Source organism: Schistocerca americana, chromosome 7, assembly GCF_021461395.2.
Source record: "Schistocerca americana isolate TAMUIC-IGC-003095 chromosome 7, iqSchAmer2.1, whole genome shotgun sequence".
NCBI lineage: Eukaryota > Metazoa > Arthropoda > Insecta > Orthoptera > Acrididae > Schistocerca > Schistocerca americana.
In genome coordinates this window covers 30,006,511-30,028,456 of record NC_060125.1, presented here as the reverse complement: position 1 = coordinate 30,028,456, position 21,946 = coordinate 30,006,511, and positions in this window count along the sequence as shown.

Here is a 21,946-nt window from a genome sequence, read left to right as displayed (position 1 = left end):
GTCACAGGAATGGTTCAAAACTTAGTCACGAAGAAGTGTCCTCCTTCATGAACTTAAATCCTCATTGTGCCTTTTGTATTTAATTCCGATGCAATTTCTGTGTTTCATCGTCAATAAGAAGGTCCAAGGTATACAGTAAACCTGATGTGAAGCATCGGAATCTATAACTAGTGTCACAGGAATGGTTCTAAACATAGTCAGTAGGAAGTGTCGGTCTTCATGTACTTAAGTCGGCATTGTGCCTTTTGTATTTAATTCCGATGCAATTTCTGTGACTCATCGTCAATAAGAAGGTCCAAGGGATACAGTAAACCTGAAGTGAAGCATCGGAATCCATAACTAGTGTCACAGGAATGGTTCAAAACTTAGTCACGAAGAAGTGTCCTCCTTCATGAACTTAAATCGGCATTGTGCCTTTTGTATTTAATTCCGATGCAATATCTATGTTTCATCGACAATAAGAAGGGCCAAGGGATACAGTAAACCTGGTGTGAAGAATCGGAATCTATAACTACAGTCACAGGAATGGTCAGTAGGAAGAGTCCGTCTTCTTGTCCTTAAGTCGGCATTGTGCCTTTGTATTTAATTCCGATGCAACTTCTGTGTTTCATCGTCAATAAGAAGGTACAAGGGATACAGTAAACCAGAATTGATGCATCGGAATCTATAGCTAGTGTCACAGGAATGGTTCAAATCATAGTCAGTAAGAAGTGTTGGTCTTCATGTACTTAAGTCGGCATTGTGCCTTTTGTATTTAATTCCGATGCAATTTCTGTGTTTCATCGTCAATATGAAGGTCCAAGGGATACAGTAAACCTGAAGTGAAGCATCGGAATCTATAACTAGTGTCACGGGAATGGTCAGTATGAAGAGTCAGTCTTCTTGTCCTTAGGTCGGCATTGTGCATTTTGTATTTGATTCCGATGCAATTTCTGGGTTTGATCGCCAATAAGAAGGTCCAAGGGATACAGTAGTCCTGGATTTAAGCAATGGAATCTATAACTAGTGTCACAGGAATGGTCAGCAGGAAGAGTCAATCTTCATGTCCTTATGTCGGCATTCAACCTTCTGTATTTAAATCTGATGCAATTTCTGTGTTTCATCGTCAATAAGAAGGTCCAAGGGATACAGTAAACCTGAAGTGAAACATCGGAATCTATAACTAGTATCACAGGAATGGTTCAAAACATAGTCAGTAAGAAATGTCGGTCTTCATGTACTTAAGTCGGCATTGTGCCTTTTGTATTAATTTCCGATGCAATTTCTGTGTTTCATCGTCAATAAGAAGGTCCAAGATGTACAGTAAACCTGAAGTGAAGCATCGGAATCTATAACTAGTGTCACAGGAATGGTCAGTAGGAAGAGTCAGTCTTCTTGTCCTTAAGTCGGCGCTGTGCATTTTATATTTAATTCAGATGCAATTTCTGTGTTTTATCGTCAATAAGAAGGTCCAATGGATACAGTACACCTGAAGAGAAGCATAGGAATCTATAGCTAGTGTCACTGGAATGGTTCAAAACATAGTCAGTAAGAAGTGTCGGTCTTCAAGTACTTTAGTCGGCATTGTGCCTTTTGTATTCAATTCCGATGCAATTTCTGTGTTTCATCGTCAATAAGAAGGTCCAAGGGATACAGTAAACCTGGAGTGAAGCATCGGAATCTATAACTAGTGTCACAGGAATGGTTCAAAACATAGTCAGTAAGAAGTGTCGGTCTTCATGTACTTATGTCGGCATTTTGCCTTTGGTATTTAATTCCGATGCAATTTCTGTGTTTCATCGTCAATTAGAAGGTCCAAGGGATACAGTAAACCTGAAGTGAAGCATCGGAATCTATAACTAGTGTCACAGGAATGGTTCAAAACATAGTCTGTAAGAAGCGTCGGTCTTCATGTACTTAGATCGGCATTGTGCCTTTTGTAATTAATTCCGATGCAATTTCTGTGTTTCATCATCAATAAGAAGGTCCAAGGGATACAGTAAACCTGAAGTGAAGCATCGGAATCTGTAACTAATGTCACAGGAATGGTCAGTAGGAAGAGTCAGTCTTCTTGTCCTTAAGTCGGCGTATTGCCTTTTGTATTTAATTCCGATGCAATTTCTGTGTTTCATCGTCAATAAGAAGTTCCAAGGGATACAGTAAACCTGACGTGAAGGATCGGAATCTATAACTAGTGTTGCAGGAATGGTTCAAAACATAGTCAGTAAGAAGTGTCGGTCTTTATGTACTTAAGTCGGCATTGTGCCTTTTGCATTTAATCCCGATGCAATTTCTGTGTTTCATCGTCAATAAGAAGGGCCAAGGGATACAGTAAACCTGGCGTGAAGCATCGGAATCTATAACTAGTGTCACAGGAATGGTTCAAATCATAGTCAGTAAGAAGTGTTGGTCTTCATGAACGTAAGTCGGCATTGTGCCTTTTGTATTTAATTCCGATGCAATATGTGTGCTTCATCGTCAATAAGAAGGTCCAAGGGATACAGTAAACCTGAAGTGAAGCATCGGGATCTATAGCTAGTGTCACAGGAATGGCCAGTAGGAAGAGTCAGTCATCTTGTCCTTAATTCGGCATTGTGCCTTTTGTATTTAATTCCGATGCAATTTCTGTGTTTCATCGTCAATAAGAAGGTCCAAGGGATACAGTAAACCTGAAGTGAAGCATCGGAATCTATAACTAGTGTTACAGGAATGGTTCAAAACATAGTCAGTAAGAAGTGTCGGTCTACATGTACTTAAGTCGGCTTTCTGCCTTTTGTATTTAATTCCGATGCAATTTCTGTGTTTCTTCGTCAATACGAAGGTCCAAGGGATACAGTAAAACTGAAGTGAAGCATCGGAATCTATAACTAGTGTCACAGGAATGGTTCAAATCATAGTCAGTAAGAAGTGTCGGTCTTCATGTACTTAAGTCGGCATTGTGCCTTTTGTATTTAATTCCGATGCAATTTCTGTATTTCATCGTCAATAAGAAGGTCCAAGGGATACAGTAAACCTGAAGTGAAGCATCGTAATCTATAACTAGTGTCACAGAAATGGTCAGTAGTAAGAGTCAGTCTTCTTGTCTTTAAGTCGGCATTGTGCCTTTTGTATTTAATTCCGATGCAATTTCTGTGTTTCATCGTCAATAAGAAGGTCCTAGGGATACAGTAAACCTGAAGTGCAGCATCGGAATCTATAACTAGTGTCACAGGAATGGTCAGTAGGAAGAGTCAGTCTTCTTGTCCTTAAGTCGGCATTGTGCTTCTTGTATTTAATTCCCATGCAATTTCTGTGTTTCAACGTCAACAAGAAGGTCCAAGGGATACAGTAAACCTGAAGCGGAGCATCGGAATCTATAACTAGTGTTACAGGAATGGTTCAAAACATAGTCAGTAGGAAGTGTCGGTCTTCATGTACTTAAGTCGGCATTGTGCCTTTTGCATTTAATTCCGATGCAATTTCTGTGTTTCATCGTCAATAAGAACTTTCAAGGGATACAGTAAACCAGGAGTGATGCATCGGAATCTAGAACTAGTGTCTCAGGAATGGTTGAAATCATAGTCATTAAGAAGTGTCGGTCTTCATGTACTTAAGTCGGCATTGTGACCTTTGTATTTAATTCCGATGCGATTTCTGTGTTTCATCATCAATAAGAAGATCCAAGGGATACAGTAAGCCTGAAGTGGAGCATCGGAATCCATAACTAGTGTCACAGGAATGGTTCAAAACTTAGTCACGAAGAAGTGTCCGCCTTCATGAACTTAAATCGGCATTGTGCCTTTTGTATTTAATTCCGATGCAATTTCTGTGTTTCATCGTCAATAAGAAGGTCCAAGGGATACAGTAAACCTGAAGCGAAGCAACGGAATCCATAACTAGTGTCACAGGAATGGTTCAAAGCTTAGACAGTAGGCAGAGTCAGTCTTCTTGTACTTAAGTCGGCATTGTGCCTTTTGTATTTAATTCCGATGCAATATCTGTGTTTCATCGACAATAAGAAGGTCCAAGGGATGCAGTAAACCTGGTGTGAAGAATCGGAATCTATAACTACTGTCACAGGAATGGTCAGTAGGAAGCGTCAGTCTTCTTGTCCTTAAGTCGGCATCGTGCCTTTTGTATTTAATTCCGATGCAATTTCTGTGATTCATCGTCAATAAGAAGGTCCTAGGGATACAGTAAACCAGAAGTGAAGCATCGGAATCTATAACTAGTGTTACAGGAATGGTTCAAAACATAGTCAGTAAGAAGTGTCGGTCTTCATGTACTTAAGTCGGCATTGTGCCTTTTGTATTTAATTCCGATGCGATTTCAGTGTTTCATCGTCAATAAGAAGATCCAAGGGATACGGTAAACCTGAAGTGAAGCATCGGAATCTATAACTAGTGTCACAGGAATGGTTCAAAACTTAGACATTAGGAAGAGTCAGTCTTTCTGTACTTAAGTCGGCATTGTGCTTTTGTATTTAATTCCGATGCAATTTCTGTGTTTCATCGTCAATAAGAAGATCCAAGTGATACAGTAAACCTGGAGTGAAACATCTGAACCTATAACTAGTGTCACAGGAATGGTTCAAAACCTAGACAGTAGGAAGAGTCAGTCTTCTTGTACTTAAGTCGGCATTGTGATTTTTGTATTTAATTCCGATGCAATTTCTGCGTTTCATCGTCAATAAGAAGGTCCAAGGGTTACAGTAAACCTGAAGTGAAGCATCAGAATATATAACTCGTTTCACAGGAATGGTTCATAACATAGTCAGTAAGAAGTGTCGGTCTTCGTGTACTTAAGTCGGCATTGTGATTTTGTATCTAATTCCGATGCAATTTCTGTGTTTCATCGTCAATAAGAAGGTCCAAGGGATACAGTAAACCTGAAGTGAAGCATCGGAATCTATAACTAGTGTCACAGGAATGGTCAGTAGGAAGAGTCAGTCTTCTTGTCCTTAAGTCGGCATTGTGCCTTTTGTATTTAAATCCCATGCAATTTCTGTGTTTCATCGTCAATAAGAAGGTCCAAGGGATACAGTAAACCTGAAGTGAAGCGTCGGAATCTATAACTAGTGTTACAGGAATGGTTCAAAACTTAGTCAGTAAGAAGTGTCGGTCTTCATGTACTTAAGTCGGCATCGTGCCATTAGTGTTTAATTCCGATGCAATTTCTGTGTTTCATCGTCAATAAGAAGGTCCAAGGGATACAGTAAACCTGGAGTGAATCATCGGAAACTATAACTAGTGTCACAGGAATGGTTCAAAACATAGTCAGTAAGAAGTGTCGGTCTTCATGTACTTAAGTCGGCATTGTGCCTTTTGCATTTAATTCCGATGCAATTTCTGTGTTTCATCGTCAATAAGAAGGCCCAAGGGATACAGTAAACCTGCAGTGAAGCATCGGATTCTATAACTAGTGTCACAGGAATGGTTCAAAACATAGTCATTAAGAAGTGTCGGTCTTCATGTACTTAAGTCGGCATTGTGCCTTTTGTATTTAATTCCGATGCAATTTCTATGTTTCATCGTCTATGAGAAGGTCCAAGGGATACAGTAAACCTGAAGTGAAGCATCAGAATCCATAACTAGTGTCACAGGAATGGTCAGTAGGAAGAGTCAGTCTTCTTGTCCTTAAGTCGGCATTGTGCCTTTTGTATTTAATTCCGTTGCAATTTTTGTGTTTCATCGTCAATAAGAAGGTCCAAGGGATACAGTAAACCTGAAGTGAAGCATCGGAATCAATAACTGGTGTTACAGGAATGGTTCAAAACAAAGTCAGTAAGAAGTGTCGGTCTTAATGTACTTAAGTCGGCATTGTGCCTTTTGTATTTAATTCCGATGCAATTTCTGTGTTTCATCGTCAATAAAAAGGTCCAAATGATACAGTAAACGTGAAGTGAAGCATCGGAATCTGTAACTAGTGTCACAGGAATGGTTCAAACCTTAGACAGTAGGAAGAGTCAGTCTTCTTGTACTTAAGTCGGCATTGTGCCTTTTGTATTTAATTCCAATGCAATTTCTGTGTTTCATCGTCAATAAGAAGGTAGAAGGGATACAGTAAACCTGGTGTGAAGAATCGGAAACTATAACTACTGACACAGGAATGGTCAGTAGGTAGAGTCAGTCTTCTTGTCCTTAAGTCGGCCTTGTGCCTTTTGTATTTAATTCCGATGCAATTTCTGTGTTTCATCGTCAATAAGAAGGTCCAAGGGATACAGTAAACCTGAAGTGAAGCATCGGAATCTATATCTAGTGTTACAGGATTGGTTCAAAACATAGTCAGTAAGAAGTGTCGGTCTTCATATACTTAAGTCGGCATTGTGCCTTTTGTATTTAATTCCGATGCAATTTCTGTGTCTCATCGTCAACGAGAAGGTCCAAGGGATACGGTAAACCTGAAGTAAAGCATCGGAAACTATAACTAGTGTCACAGGAATGGTTCAAAACTTAGACATTAGGAAGAATCAGTCTTCTTGTACTTAAGTCGGCATTGTGCTTTTGTATTTAATTCCGATGCAATTTCTGTGTTTCATCGTCAATAAGAAGGTCCAAGGGATACAGCAAACCTGGAGTGAAGCATCGGAATCTATAACTAGTGTCACAGGAATGGTTCAAAACGTAGACAGTAGGAAGTCAGTCTTCTTGTACTTATGTCGGCATTGTGTCTTTTGTATTTGATTCCGATGCAATTTCTGTGTTTCATCGTCAATAAGAAGGTCCAAGGGACACAGTAAACCAGAAGTGAAGCATCGGAATCTATAACAAGTGTCACAGGAATGGTTCAAAAGATAGTCAGTAAGAAGTGTCGGTCTTCATGTACTTAAGTCGGCATTGTGCCTTTTGTATGTAATTCCGATGCAATTTCTGTGTTTCAGCGTCAATACGAAGGTCCAAGGGATACAGTACACCTGAAGTGAAGCATCGGAATCTATAACTAGTGTCACAGGAATGGTCAGTTGGAAGAGTCAGTCTTCTTGTCCTTAAGCCGGCATTGTGGCTTTTGTATTTAATTCCCATGCAATTTATGTGTTTCATGGTCAATAAGAAGGTCCAAGGGATACAGTAAACCTGAAGTGAAGCATCTGAATCTATAACTAGTGTTACAGGAATGGTTCAAATCTTAGTCAGAAAGAAGTGTCGGTCTTCATGTACTTAAGTCGGCGTCGTGCCTTTTGTGTTTAATTCCGATGCAATTTCTGTGTTTCATCGTCAATAAGAAGGTCCAAGGGATACAGTAAACCTGGAGTGAAGCATCGGAATCTATAACTAGTGTCACAGGAATGGTTCAAAATCCAGTCAGTAAGAAGTGTCGGTCTTCATGTACTTGAGTCGGTATTGTGCCTTTTGCATTTAATTCCGATGCAGTTTCTGTGTTTCATCGTCAGTAAGAAGGTCCAAGGGATACAGTAAACCTGAAGTGAAGCATCGGAAACTATAATAAGTGTCACAGGAATGGTTCAAAAAATAGTCAGTAAGAACTGTCGGTCTTCATGTACTTAAGTCGACATTGTGCCTCTTGTATTTAATTCCGATGCAATTTCTGTGTTTCATCGTCAATAAGAAGGTCCAAGGGATACAGTAAACCTGAAGTGAAGCATCGGAATCTATAACTAGTGTCACAGGAATGGTTCAATACATAGTCAGTAAGAACTGTCGGTCTTCATGTACTTAAGTCGGCAATGTGCCTTTTGTATTTAATTCCGATGCAATTTCTGTGTTTCATCGTCAATAAGAAGGTCCAAAGGATACAGTAAACCTGAAGTGAAGCATCGGAAACTATAACTAGTGTCACAGGAGTGGTCAGTAGGAAGAGTCAGTCTTCTTGTACTTCAGTCGGCATTGTGCCTTTTGTATTTAATTCCGATGCAATTTCTGTGTCTCATCGTCAATAAGAAGGTCCAAGGGATACAGTAAACCTGAAGTGAAGCATCGGAATCTATAACTAGTGTCACAGGAATGGTTCAAAACATAGTCAGTAAGAAGTGTCGGTCTTCATGTACTTAAGTCGGCATTGTGCCTTTTGAATATGATTCCGATGCAATTTCTGTCTTTCATCGTGAATAAGAAGGTCCAAGGTATACAGTAAACCTGAATTGAAGCATCGGAATCTATAACTAGTGTCACAGGAATGGTTCAAAACATAGTCAGTAAGAACTGTCGGTCTTCATGTACTTAAGTCGGCATTGTTCCTTTTGTATTTAATTCCGATTCAATTTCTGTGTTTCATCGTCAATAAGAAGGTCCGAGGGATACAGTAAACCTGAAGTGAAGCATCGGAAACTATAACTAGTGTCACAGGAATGGTTCAAAATATAGTCAGTAAGAAGTGTCGGTCTTCATGTACTTAAGTCGGCATTGTGCCTTTTGTATTTAATTCCGATGCAATTTCTGTGTTTCATCGTCAATAAGATGGTCCAAGGGATACAGTAAACCTGAAGTGAAGCTTCGGAATATATAACTAGTGTCACAGGAATGGTCAGTAGGAAGAGTCAGTCTTCTTGTCCTTAAGTCGGCATTGTGCCTTTTGTATTTAATTCCGATGCAATTTCTGCGTTTCATCGTCAATAAGAAGGTCCAAGGAATACAGTAAACCTGAAGTGAAGCATCGGAATCTATAACTAGTGTCACAGGAATGGTCAAAACATAGTCGGTAAGAAGTGTCGGTCTTCATGTACTTAAGTCGGCGTTGTGGCTTTTGTATTTAATTCCGATGCAATTTCTGTGTTTCATCGTCAATAAGAGGGTCCAAGGGATACAGTAAACCTGGAGTGAAGCATCGGAATCTATAACTTGTGTCACAGGAATGGTCAGTAGGAAGAGTCAGTCTTCTGGTCCTTAAGTCGGCATTGTGCCTTTTGTATTTAATTCCGATGCAATTTCTGTGATTCATCGTCAATAAGAACGTCCAAGGGATACAGTAAACATGAAGTGAAACATCGGAATCTATAACTGGTGTTACAGGAATGGTTCAAAACAAAGTCAGTAAGAGGTGTCGGTCTTCATGTACTTAAGTCGGGATCGTGCCTTTTGTATTTAATTCCGATGCAATTTCTGTGTTTCATCGTCAATAAGAAGGTCCAAGGGATACAGTAAACCTGAAGTGAAGCATCGGAATCTGTAACTAGTGTCACAGGAAAGGTTCAAAACTTAGACAGTAGGAAGAGTCAGTCTTCTTGTACTTAAGTCGGCATTGTGCATTTTGTATTTAATTTCGATGCAATTTCTGTGTTTCATCGTCAATAAGAAGGTAGAAGGGATACAGTAAACCTGGTGTGAAGAATCGGAATCTATAACTACCGTCACAGGAATGGTCAGTAGGAAGAGTCAGTCTTCTTGTCCTTAAGTCGGCATTGTGCCTTTTGTATTTAATTCTGATGCAATTTCTGTGTTTCATCGTCAAAAAGAAGGTCCAAGGGATACAGTAAACCTGAAGTGAAGCATCGGAATCTATAACTAGTGTCACAGGAATGGTCAGTAGGAAGAGTCAGTCTTCTTGTCCTTTAGTCGGCATTGTGCCTTTTGTATTTAAATTCCATGCAATTTCTGTGTTTCATCGTCAATAAGAAGGTCCAAGGGATACAGTAAACCTGAAGTGAAGCATCGGAATCTATAACTAGTGTTACAGGAATAGTTCAAAACTTAGTCAGTAAGAAGTGTCAGTCTTCATGTACTTAAGTCGGCATTATGCCTTTTGTATTTAATTCCGATGCAATTTCTATGTTTCATCGTCTATGAGAAGGTCCAAGGGATACAGTAAACCTGGAGTGAAGTATCGGAATCTATAACTTGTGTCACAGGAATGGCCAGCAGGAAGAGTCAGTCTTCTTGTCCTTAAGTCGGCATTGTGCCTTTTGTATTTAATTCCGATGCAATTTCTGTGTTTCATCGTCAATAAGAAGGTCCAAGGGATACAGTAAACATGAAGTGAAACATCGGAATCTATAACTGGTGTTACAGGAATGGTTCAAAACAAAGTCAGTAAGAGGTGTCGGTCTTCATGTACTTAAGTCGGGATTGTGCCTTTTGTATTTAATTCCGATGCAATTTCTGTGTTTCATCGTCAATAAGAAGGTCCAAGGGATACAGTAAACCTGAAGTGAAGCATCGGAATCTATAACTAGTGTCACAGGAATGGTTCAAAACTTAGACAGTAGGAAGAGTCAGTCTTCTTGTACTTAAGTCGGCATTGTGCCTTTTGTATTTAATTCCGACGCAATTTCTGTGTTTCATCGTCAATAAGAAGGTAGAAGGGATACAGTAAACCTGGTGTGAAGAATCGGAATCTATAACTACCGTCACAGGAATGGTCAGTAGGAAGAGTCAGTCTTCTTGTCCTTAAGTCGGCATTGTGCCTTTTGTATTTAATTCCGAAGCAATTTCTGTGTTTCATCGTCAATAAGAAGGTCCAAGGGATACAGTAAATCTGAAGTGAAGCATCGGAATCTATAACTAGTGTCACAGGAATGGTCAGTAGGAAGAGTCAGTCTTCTTGTCCTTAAGTCGGCATTGTGCCTTTTGTATTTAAATTCCATGCAACTTCTGTGTTTCATCGTCAATAGGAAGGTCCAAGGGATACAGTAAACCTGAAGTGAAGCATCGGAATCTATAACTAGTGTCACAAGGATTGGTTCAAAACATAGTCAGTAAAAAGTGTCGGTCTTCATGTACTTAAGTCGGCATTGTGCCTTTTGTATATAATTCCGATGCAATTTCTGTCTTTCATCGTGATTAAGAAGGTCCAAGGGATACAGTAAACCTGAAGTGAAGCATCGGAATCTATAACTAGTGTCACAGGAATGGTTCAAAACATAGTCAGTAAGAACTGTGGGTCTTCATGTACTTAAGTCGGCATTGTTCCTTTTGTATTTAATTCCGATTCAATTTCTGTGTTTCATCGTCAATAAGAAGGTCCAAGGGATACAGTAAACCTGAAGAGAAGCATCGGAAACTATAACTAGTGTCACAGGAGTGGTTCAAAATATAGTCAGTAAGAAGTGTCGGTCTCCATGTACTTAAGTCGGCATTGTGCCTTTTGTATTTAATTCCGATGCAATTTCTGTGTTTCATCGTCAATAAGATGGTCCAAATATACAGTAAACCTGAAGTGAAGCATCGGAATATATAACTAGTGTCACAGGAATGGTCAGTAGGAAGAGTCAGTCTTCTTGTGCTTAAGTCGGCGTTGTGTCTTTTGTATTTAATTCCGATGCTATCTCTGCGTTTCATCGTCAATAAGAAGGTCCAAGGGATACAGTAAACATGAAGTGAAACATCGGAATCTATAACTGGTGTTACAGGAATGGTTCAAAACAAAGTCAGTAAGAGGTGTCGGTCTTCATGTACTTAAGTCGGGATTGTGCCTTTTGTATTTAATTTCGATGCAATTTCTGTGTTTCATCGTCAATAAGAAGGTCCAAGGGATACAGTAAACCTGGAGTGAAGCATCGGAATCTATAACTTGTGTCACAGGAATGGTCAGTAGGAAGAGTCAGTCTTCTTGTCCTTAAGTCGGCATTGTGCCTTTTGTATTTAATTCCGATGCAATTTCTGTGTTTCATCGTCAATAAGAAGGTCCAAGGGATACAGTAAACATGTAGTGAAACATCGGAATCTATAACTGGTGTTACAGGAATGGTTCAAAACAAAGTCAGTAAGAGGTGTCGGTCTTCATGTACTTAAGTCGGGATTGTGCCTTTTGTATTTAATTCCGATGCAATTTCTGTGTTTCATCGCCAATAAGAAGGTCCAAGGGATACAGTAAACCTGAAGTGAAGCATCGGAATCTATAACTAGTGTCACAGGAATGGTTCAAAACTTAGACAGTAGGAAGAGTCAGTCTTCTTGTACTTAAGTCGGCATTGTGCCTTTTGTATTTAATTCCGATGCAATTTCTGTGTTTCATCGTCAATAAGAAGGTAGAAGGGATACAGTAAACCAGGTGTGAAGAATCGGAATCTATAACTACCGTCACAGGAATCTTCAGTAGGAGGAGTCAGTCTTCTTGTCCTTAAGTCGGCATTCTTCCTTTTGTATTTAATTCCGATGCTATTTCTATGTTTCATCGTCTATGAGAAGGTCCAAGGGATACAGTAAACCTGGGGTGAAGCATCGGAATCTATAACTTGTGTCACAGGAATGGTCAGTAGGAAGAGTCAGTCTTCTTGTCCTTAAGTCGGCATTGTGCCTTTTGTATTTAATTCCGATGCAATTTCCGTGATTCATCGTCAATAAGAAGGTCCAAGGGATACAGTAAACATGAAGTGAAACATCGGAATCTATAACTAATGTTACAGGAATGGTTCAAAACAAAGTCAGTAAGAGGTGTCGGTCTTCATGTACTTAAGTCGGCATTGTGCCTTTTGTATATAATTCCGATGCAATTTCTGTCTTTCATCGTGAATAAGAAGGTCCAAGGGATACAGTAAACCTGAAGTGAAGCATCGGAATCTATAACTAGTGTCACAGGAATGGTTCAAAATATAGTCAGTAAGAAGTGTCGGTCTTCATGTACTTAAGTCGGCATTGTGCCTTTTGTATTTAATTCCGATGCAATTTCTGTGTTTCATCGTCAATAAGATGGTCCAAGGGATACAGTAAACCTGAAGTGAGCATCGGAATATCTAACTAGTGTCACAGGAATGGTCAGTAGGAAGAGTCAGTCTTCTTGTCCTTAAGTCGGCATTGTGCCTTTTGTATTTATTTCCGATGCAATTTCTGTGTTTCATCGTCAATAAGAAGGTCCAAGGGATACAGTAAACATGAAGTGAAACATCGGAATCTATAACTGGTGTTACAGGAATGGTTCAAAACAAAGTCAGTAAGAGGTGTCGGTCTTCATGTACTTAAGTCGGCATTGTGCCTTTTGTATTTAATTCCGATGCAATTTCTGTGTTTCATTGTCAATAGGAAGGTCCAAGGGATACAGTAAACCTGAAGTGAAGCATCGGAAACTATAACTAGTGTCACAGGAGTGGTCAGTAGGAAGAGTCAGTCTTCTTGTACTTAAGTCGGCATTGTGCCTTTTGTAGTTAATTCCGATGCAATTTCTGTGTTTCATCGTCAATAAGAAGGTCCAAGGGATACAGTAAACCTGGAGTGAAGCATCGGAATCTATAACTTGTGTCACAGGAATGGTCAGTTGGAAGAGTCAGTCTTCTTGTCCTTAAGTCGGCATTGTGCCTTTTGTATTTAATTCCGATGCAATTTCTGTGTTTCATCGTCAATAAGAAGGTCCAAGGGATACAGTAAACATGTAGTGAAACATCGGAATCTATAACTGGTGTTACAGGAATGGTTCAAAACAAAGTCAGTAAGAGGTGTCGGTCTTCATGTACTTAGGTCGGGATTGTGCCTTTTGTATTTAATTCCGATGCAATTTCTGTGTTTCATCGTCAATAAGAAGGTCCAAGGGATACAGTAAACCTGGAGTGAAGCATCGGAATCTATAACTTGTGTCACAGGAATGGTCAGTAGGAAGAGTCAGTATTCTTATCCTTAAGTCGGCATTGTGCCTTTTGTATTTAATTCCGATGCAATTTCTGTGTTTCATCGTCAATAAGAAGGTCCAAGGGATACAGCAAACATGAAGTAAAACATCGGAATCAATAACTGGTGTTACAGGAATGGTTCAAAACAAAGTCAGTAAGAGGTGTCGGTCTTCATGTACTTAAGTCGGGATTGTGCCTTTTGTATTAAATTCCGATGCAATTTTTGTGTTTCATCGTCAATAAGAAGGTCCAAGGGATACAGTAAACCTGAAGTGAAGCATCGGAATCTATAACTAGTGTCACAGGAATGGTTCAAAACTTAGACAGTAGGAAGAGTCAGTCTTCTTGTACTTAAGTCGGCATTGTGCCTTTTGTATTTAATTCCGATGCAATTTCTGTGTTTCATCGTCAATAATAAGGTAGAAGGGATACAGTAAGCCAGGTGTGAAGAATCGGAATCTATAGCTACCGTCACAGGAATCTTCAGTAGGAGGAGTCAGTCTTCTTGTCCTTAAGTCGGCATTCTTCCTTTTGTATTTAATTCCGATGCTATTTCTATGTTTCATCGTCTATGAGACGGTCCAAGGGATACAGTAAACCGGGGGTGAAGCATCGGAATCTATAACTTGTGTCACAGGAATGGTCAGTAGGAAGAGTCAGTCTTCTTGTCCTTAAGTCGGCATTGTGCATTTTGTATTTATTTCCGATGCAATTTCCGTGTTTCATCGTCAATAATAAGGTCCAAGGGATACAGTAAACATGAAGTGAAACATCGGAATCTATAACTGGTGTTACAGGAATGGTTCAAAACAAAGTCAGTAAGAGGTGTCGGTCTTCATGTACTTAAGTCGGGATTGTGCCTTTTGTATTTAATTCCGATGCAATTTCTGTGTTTCATCGTCAATAAGAAGGTAGAAGGGATACAGTAAACCTGGTGTGAAGAATCGGAATCTATAACTACCGTCACAGGAATGGTCAGTAGGAAGAGTCAGTCTTCTTGTCCTTAAGTCGGCATTGTGCCTTTTGTATTTAATTCCGATGCAATTTCTATGTTTCATCGTCAATAAGAAGGTCCAAGGGATACAGTAAATCTGAAGTGAAGCATCGGAATCTATAACTAGTGTCACAGGAATGGTCAGTAGGAAGAGTCAGTCTCCTTGTCCTTAAGTCGGCATTGTGCCTTTTGTATTTAAATTCCATGCAATTTCTGTGTTTCATCGTCAATAAGAAGGTCCAAGGGATACAGTAAACCTGAAGTGAAGCATCGGAATCTATAACTAGTGTCACTTGAACGGTTCAAAATATAGTCAGTAAGAAGTGTCGGTCTTCATGTACTTAAGTCGGCATTGTGCCTTTTGTATATAATTCCGATGCAATTTCTGTCTTTCATCGTGAATAAGAAGGTCCAAGGGATACAGTAAACCTGAAGTGAAGCATCGGAATCTATAACTAGTGTCACAGGAATGGTTTAAAATATAGTCAGTAAGAAGTGTCGGTCTTCATGTACTTAAGTCGGCATTGTGCCTTTTGTTTTTAATTCCGATGCAATTTCTGTGTTTCATCGTCAATAAGATGGTCCAAGGGATACAGTAAACCTGAAGTGAGCATCGGAATATCTAACTAGTGTCACAGGAATGGTCAGTAGGAAGAGTCAGTCTTCTTGTCCTTAAGTCGGCATTGTGCCTTTTGTATTTAATTCCGATGCAATTTCTGCGTTTCATCGTCAATAAGAAGGTCCAAGGGATACAGTAAACCTGAAGTGAAGCATCGGAATCTATAACTAGTGTCACAGGAATGGTTCAAAACTTAGACAGTAGGAAGAGTCAGTCTTCTTGTACTTAGGTCGGCATTGTGCCTTTTGTATTTAATTCCGATGCAATTTCTGTGTTTCATCGTCAATAAGAAGGTAGAAGGGATACAGTAAACCAGGTGTGAATAATCGGAATCTATAGCTACCGTCACAGGAATCTTCAGTAGGAGGAGTCAGTCTTCTTGTCCTTAAGTCGGCATTCTTCCTTTTGTATTTAATTCCGATGCTATTTCTATGTTTCATCGTCTATGAGAAGGTCCAAGGGATACAGTAAACCTGGGGTGAAGCATCGGAATCTATAACTTGTGTCACATGAATGGTCAGTAGGAAGAGTCAGTCTTCTTGTCCTTAAGTCGGCATTGTGCCTTTTGTATTTAATTCCGATGCAATTTCCGTGTTTCATCGTCAATAAGAAGGTCCAAGGGATACAGTAAACATGAAGTGAAACATCGGAATCTATAACTGGTGTTACAGGAATGGTTCAAAACAAAGTCAGTAAGAGGTGTCGGTCTTCATGTACTTAAGTCGGGATTGTGCCTTTTGTATTTAATTCCGATGCAATTTCTGTGTTTCATCGTCAATAAGAAGGTCCAAGGGATACAGTAAACCTGAAGTGAAGCATCGGAATCTATAACTAGTGTCACAGGAATGGTTCAAAACTTAGACAGTAGGAAGAGTCAGTCTTCTTGTGCTTAAGCCGGCATTGTGCCTTTTGTATTTAATTCCGATGCAATTTCTGTGTTTCATCGTCAATAAGAAGGTAGAAGGGATACAGTAAACCTGGTGTGAAGAATCGGAATCTATAACTACCGTCACAGGAATGGTCAGTAGGAAGAGTCAGTCTTCTTGTCCTTAAGTCGGCATTGTGCCTTTTGTATTTAATTCCGATGCAATTTCTATGTTTCATCGTCAATAAGAAGGTCCAAGGGATACAGTAAATCTGAAGTGAAGCATCGGAATCTATAACTAGTGTCACAGGAATAGTCAGTAGGAAGAGTCAGTCTTCTTGTCCTTAAGTCGGCATTGTGCCTTTTGTATTTAAATTCCATGCAATTTCTGTGTTTCATCGTCAATAAGAAGGTCCAAGGGATACAGTAAACCTGAAGTGAAGCATCGGAATCTATAACTAGTGTCACAGGAACGGTTCAAAACATAGTCTGTAAGAAGTGTCGGTCTTCATGTACTTAAGTCGGCATTGTTCCTTTTGTATATAATTCCGATGCAATATCTGTCTTTCATCGTGAATAAGAAGGTCCAAGGGATACAGTAAACCTGGAGTGAAGCATCGGAATCTATAACTTGTGTCACAGGAATGGTCAGTAGCAAGAGTCAGTCTTCTTATCCTTAAGTCGGCATTGTGCCTTTTGTATTTAATTCCGATGCAATTTCTGTGTTTCATCGTCAATAAGAAGGTCCAAGGGATACAGCAAACATGAAGTAAAACATCGGAATCAATAACTGGTGTTACAGGAATGGTTCAAAACAAAGTCAGTAAGAGGTGTCGGTCTTCATGTACTTAAGTCGGGATTGTGCCTTTTGTATTAAATTCCGATGCAATTTTTGTGTTTCATCGTCAATAAGAAGGTCCAAGGGATACAGTAAACCTGAAGTGAAGCATCGGAATCTATAACTAGTGTCACAGGAATGGTTCAAAACTTAGACAGTAGGAAGAGTCAGTCTTCTTGTACTTAAGTCGGCATTGTGCCTTTTGTATTTAATTCCGATGCAATTTCTGTGTTTCATCGTCAATAAGAAGGTAGAAGGGATACAGTAAACCAGGTGTGAAGAATCGGAATCTATAGCTACCGTCACAGGAATCTTCAGTAGGAGCAGTCAGTCTTCTTGTCCTTAAGTCGGCATTCTTCCTTTTGTATTTAATTCCGATGCTATTTCTATGTTTCATCGTCTATGAGAAGGTCCAAGGGATACAGTAAACCTGGGGTGAAGCATCGGAATCTATAACTTGTGTCACAGGAATGGTCAGTAGGAAGAGTCAGTCTTCTTGTCCTTAAGTCGGCATTGTGCCTTTTGTATTTAATTCCGATGCAATTTCCGTGTTTCATCGTCAATAAGAAGGTCCAAGGGATACAGTAAACATGAAGTGAAACATCGGAATCTATAACTGGTGTTACAGGAATGGTTCAAAACAAAGTCAGTAAGAGGTGTCGGTCTTCATGTACTTAAGTCGGGATTGTGCCTTTTGTATTTAATTCCGATGCAATTTCTGTGTTTCATCGTCAATAAGAAGGTCCAAGGGATACAGTAAACCTGAAGTGAAGCATCGGAATCTATAACTAGTGTCACAGGAATGGTTCAAAACTTAGACAGTAGGAAGAGTCAGTCTTCTTGTGCTTAAGCCGGCATTGTGCCTTTTGTATTTAATTCCAATGCAATTTCTGTGTTTCATCGTCAATAAGAAGGTAGAAGGGATACAGTAAACCTGGTGTGAAGAATCGGAATCTATAACTACCGTCACATTAATGGTCAGTAGGAAGAGTCAGTCTTCTTGTCCTTAAGTCGGCATTGTGCCTTTTGTATTTAATTCCGATGCAATTTCTATGTTTCATCGTCAATAAGAAGGTCCAAGGGATACAGTAAATCTGAAGTGAAGCATCGGAATCTATAACTAGTGTCACAGGAATGGTCAGTAGGAAGAGTCAGTCTTCTTGTCCTTAAGTCGGCATTGTGCCTTTTGTATTTAAAGTCCATGCAATTTCTGTGTTTCATCGTCAATAAGAAGGTCCAAGGGATACAGTAAACCTGAAGTGAAGCATCGGAATCTATAACTAGTGTCACAGGAACGGTTCAAAACATAGTCAGTAAGAAGTGTCGGTCTTCATGTACTTAAGTCGGCATTGTGCCTTTTGTATATAATTCCGATGCAATTTCTGTCTTTCATCGTGAATAAGAAGGTCCAAGGGATACAGTAAACCTGAAGTGAAGCATCGGAATCTATAACTAGTGTCACAGGAATGGTTCAAAATATAGTCAGTAAGAAGTGTCGGTCTTCATGTACTTAAGTCGGCATTGTGCCTTTTGTTTTTAATTCCGATGCAATTTCTGTGTTTCATCGTCAATAAGATGGTCCAAGGGATACAGTAAACCTGAAGTGAGCATCGGAATATCTAACTAGTGTCACAGGAATGGTCAGTAGGAAGAGTCAGTCTTCTTGTCCTTAAGTCGGCATTGTGCCTTTTGTATTTAATTCCGATGCAATTTCTGCGTTTCATCGTCAATAAGAAGGTCCAAGGGATACAGTAAACCTGAAGTGAGCATCGGAATCTATAACTAGTGTCACAGGAATGGTCAAAACATAGTCAGTAAGAAGTGTCTGTCTTCATGTACTTAAGTCGGCATTGTGACTTTTGTATTTAATTCCAATGCAATTTCTGTGTTTCATCGTCAATAAGAAGGTCCAAGGGATACATTAAACGTGGAGTGAAGCATCGGAATCTTTAATTGTGTCACAGGAATGGTCAGTAGGAAGAGTCAGTCTTCTTGTCCTTAAGTCTGCATTGTGCCTTTTGTATTTAATTCCGATGCAATTTCTGTGTTTCATCGTCAATAAGAAGGTCCAAGGGATACAGTAAACATGAAGTGAAACATCGGAATCTATAACTGGTGTTACAGGAATGGTTCAAAACAAAGTCAGTAAGAAGTGTCGGTCTTCATGTACTTAAGTCGGCATTGTGTCTTTTGTATTTAATTCCGATGCAATTTCTGTGTTTCGTCGTCAATAAGAAGGTCCAAGGGATACAGTAAACCTGGTGTAAAAAATCCGAATCTATAACTAGTGTCACAGGAATGGTCAGTAGGAAGAGTCAGTCTTCTTGTACTTATGTCGGCATTGTGCCTTTTGTATTTAAGTCCGATGCAATTTCTGTGTTTCATCGTCAATAAGAAGGTCCAAGGGATACAGTAAACCTTGACTGAAGCATCGGAATCCATAACTAGTGTATCAGGAATGGTTCAAAACATAGTCAGTAAGAAGTGTCGGTCTTCATGTACTTAAGTGGGCATTGTGCCTTTTGTATTTAATTCCGATGCAATTTCTGTGTTTCATCGTCAATTAGAAGGTCCAAGGGATACAGTAAACCTGACGTGAAGCATCGGAATCTATAACTAGTGTCACAGGAATGGTTCAAAACATAGTCAGTAGGAAGTGTCGGTCTTCATGTAGTTAAGTGGGCATTGTGCCTTTTGTATTTAATTCCGATGCAATTTCTGTGTTTCATCGTCAATAAGAAGGTCCAAGGGATACAGTAAACCTGAAGTGAAGCATCGGAATCTATAACTAGTGTCACAGGAATGGTTCAAAACATAGTCAGTAGGAAGTGTCGGTCTTCATGTACTTAAGTCGGCATTGTGCCTTTTGTATTTAATTCAGATGAAATTTCTGTGTTTCATCGTCAATAAGAAGGTCCAAGATATACAGTAAACCTGAAGTGAAGCATCGTAATCTATAACTAGTGTCACAGGAATGGTCAGTAGGAAGAGTCAGTCTTCTTGCCCTTAAGTCGGCATTGTGCCTTTTGTATTTAATTCCGATGCAATTTATGTGTTGCATCGTCAATAAGAAGGTCCAAGGGATATAGTAAACCTGAAGTGAAGCATCGGAATCTATAACTAGTGTTACAGTAATGGTTCAAAGCATAGTCAGTAAGAAGTGTCGTTCTTCATGTACTTAAGTCGGCATTGTGAATTTTGTATTTAATTCCGATGCCATTTCTGTGTTTCATCGTCAATAAGAAGGTCCAAGGGATACAGTAAACCTGGATTGAAGCATGGAAATCTATAACTAGTGTCACAGGAATGGGTCAAAACATAGTCAGTAAGAAGTGTCGGTCTTCATGTACTTAAGTCGGCATTGTGTCTTTTGTATTTAATTCCGATGCCATTTCTGTGTTTCATCGTCAATAAGTAGGTCCAAGGTATACAGTAAACCTGGAGTGAAGCATGGAAATCTATAACTAGTGTCACAGGAATGGGTTAAAACATAGTCAGTAAGAGGTGTCGGTCTTCATGTACTTATGTCGGCATTGTGAATTTTGTATTTAATTCCGATGCAATTTCTGTGTTTAATCGTCAATAAGAAGGTCCAAGGGATACAGTAAACCTGAAGTGAAGCATCGGAATCTATAACTAGTGTCACAGGAATGGTTCAAAACATAGTCAGTAGGAAGTGTCGGTCTTCATGTACTTAAGTCGGCATTGTGCCTTTTGTATTTAATTCCGATGCAATTTCTGTGTTTCATTGTCAATAAGAAGGTCCAAGGGATACAGTAAACCTTAAGTGAAGCATCGGAATCTAAAACTAGTCTCAGAGGAATGGTCAAAACTTAGACAGTAGGAAGAGTCAGTCTTCTTGTACTTAAGTCGGCATTGTGCCTTTTGTATTTAATTCCGATGAAATTTCTGTGTTTCATCGTCAATAAGAAGGTCCAAGAGATACAGTAAACCTGAAGTGAAGCATCGTAATCTATAACTAGTGTCACAGGAATGGTCAGTAGGAAGAGTCTGTCTTCTTGCCCTTAAGTCGGCATTGTGCCTTTTGTATTTAATTCCGATGCAATTTATGTGTTTCATCGTCAATAAGAAGGTCCAAGGGATACAGTAAACCTGAAGTGAAGCATCGGAATCTATAACTAGTGTTACAGTAATGGTTCAAAACATAGTCAGTAAGAAGTGTCGTTCTTCATGTACTTAAGTCGGCATTGTGAATTTTGTATTTAATTCCGATGCCATTTCTGTGTTTCATCGTCAAAAAGAAGGTCCAAGGGATACAGTAAACCTGGAGTGAAGCATGGAAATCTATAACTAGTGTCACAGGAATGGGTCAAGACATAGTCAGTAAGAAGTGTCGGTCTTCATGCACTTAAGTCGGCATTGTGTCTTTTGTATTTAATTCCGATGCCATTTCTGTGTTTCATCGTCAATAAGTAGGTCCAAGGTATACAGTAAACCTGGAGTGAAGCATGGAAATCTATAACTAGTGTCACAGGAATGGGTTAAAACATAGTCAGTAAGAAGTGTCGGTCTTCATGTACTTATGTCGGCATTGTGCCTTTTGTATTTAATTCCGATGCAATTTCTGTGTTTAATCGTCAATAAGAAGGTACAAGGGATACAGTAAACCTGAAGTGAAGCATCGGAATCTATAACTAGTGTCTGAGGAATGGTTCAAAACTTAGACAGTAGGAAGAGTCAGTCTTCTTGTACTTAAGTCGGCATTGTGCCTTTTGTATTAATTTCCGATGCAATTTCTGTGTTTCGTCGTCAATAAGAAGGTCCAAGGGATACAGTAAACCTGGTGTAAAAAATCGGAATCTATAACTAATGTCACAGGAATGGTCAGTAGGAAGAGTCAGTCTTCTTGTACTTAAGTCGGCATTGTGCCTTTTGTATTTAAGTCCGATGCAATTTCTGTGTTTCATCGTCAATAAGAAGGTCCAAGGGGTACAGTAAACCTTGAGTGAAGCATCGGAATCCATAACTAGTGTCTCAGGAATGGTACAAAACATAGTCAGTAAGAAGTGTCGGTCTTCATGTACTTAAGTGGGCATTGTGCCTTTTGTATTTAATTCCGATGCAATTTCTGTGTTTCATCGTCAATAATAAGGTCCAAGGGATACAGTAAACCTGGAGTGAAGCATGGAAATCTATAACTGGTGTCACAGGAATGGGTC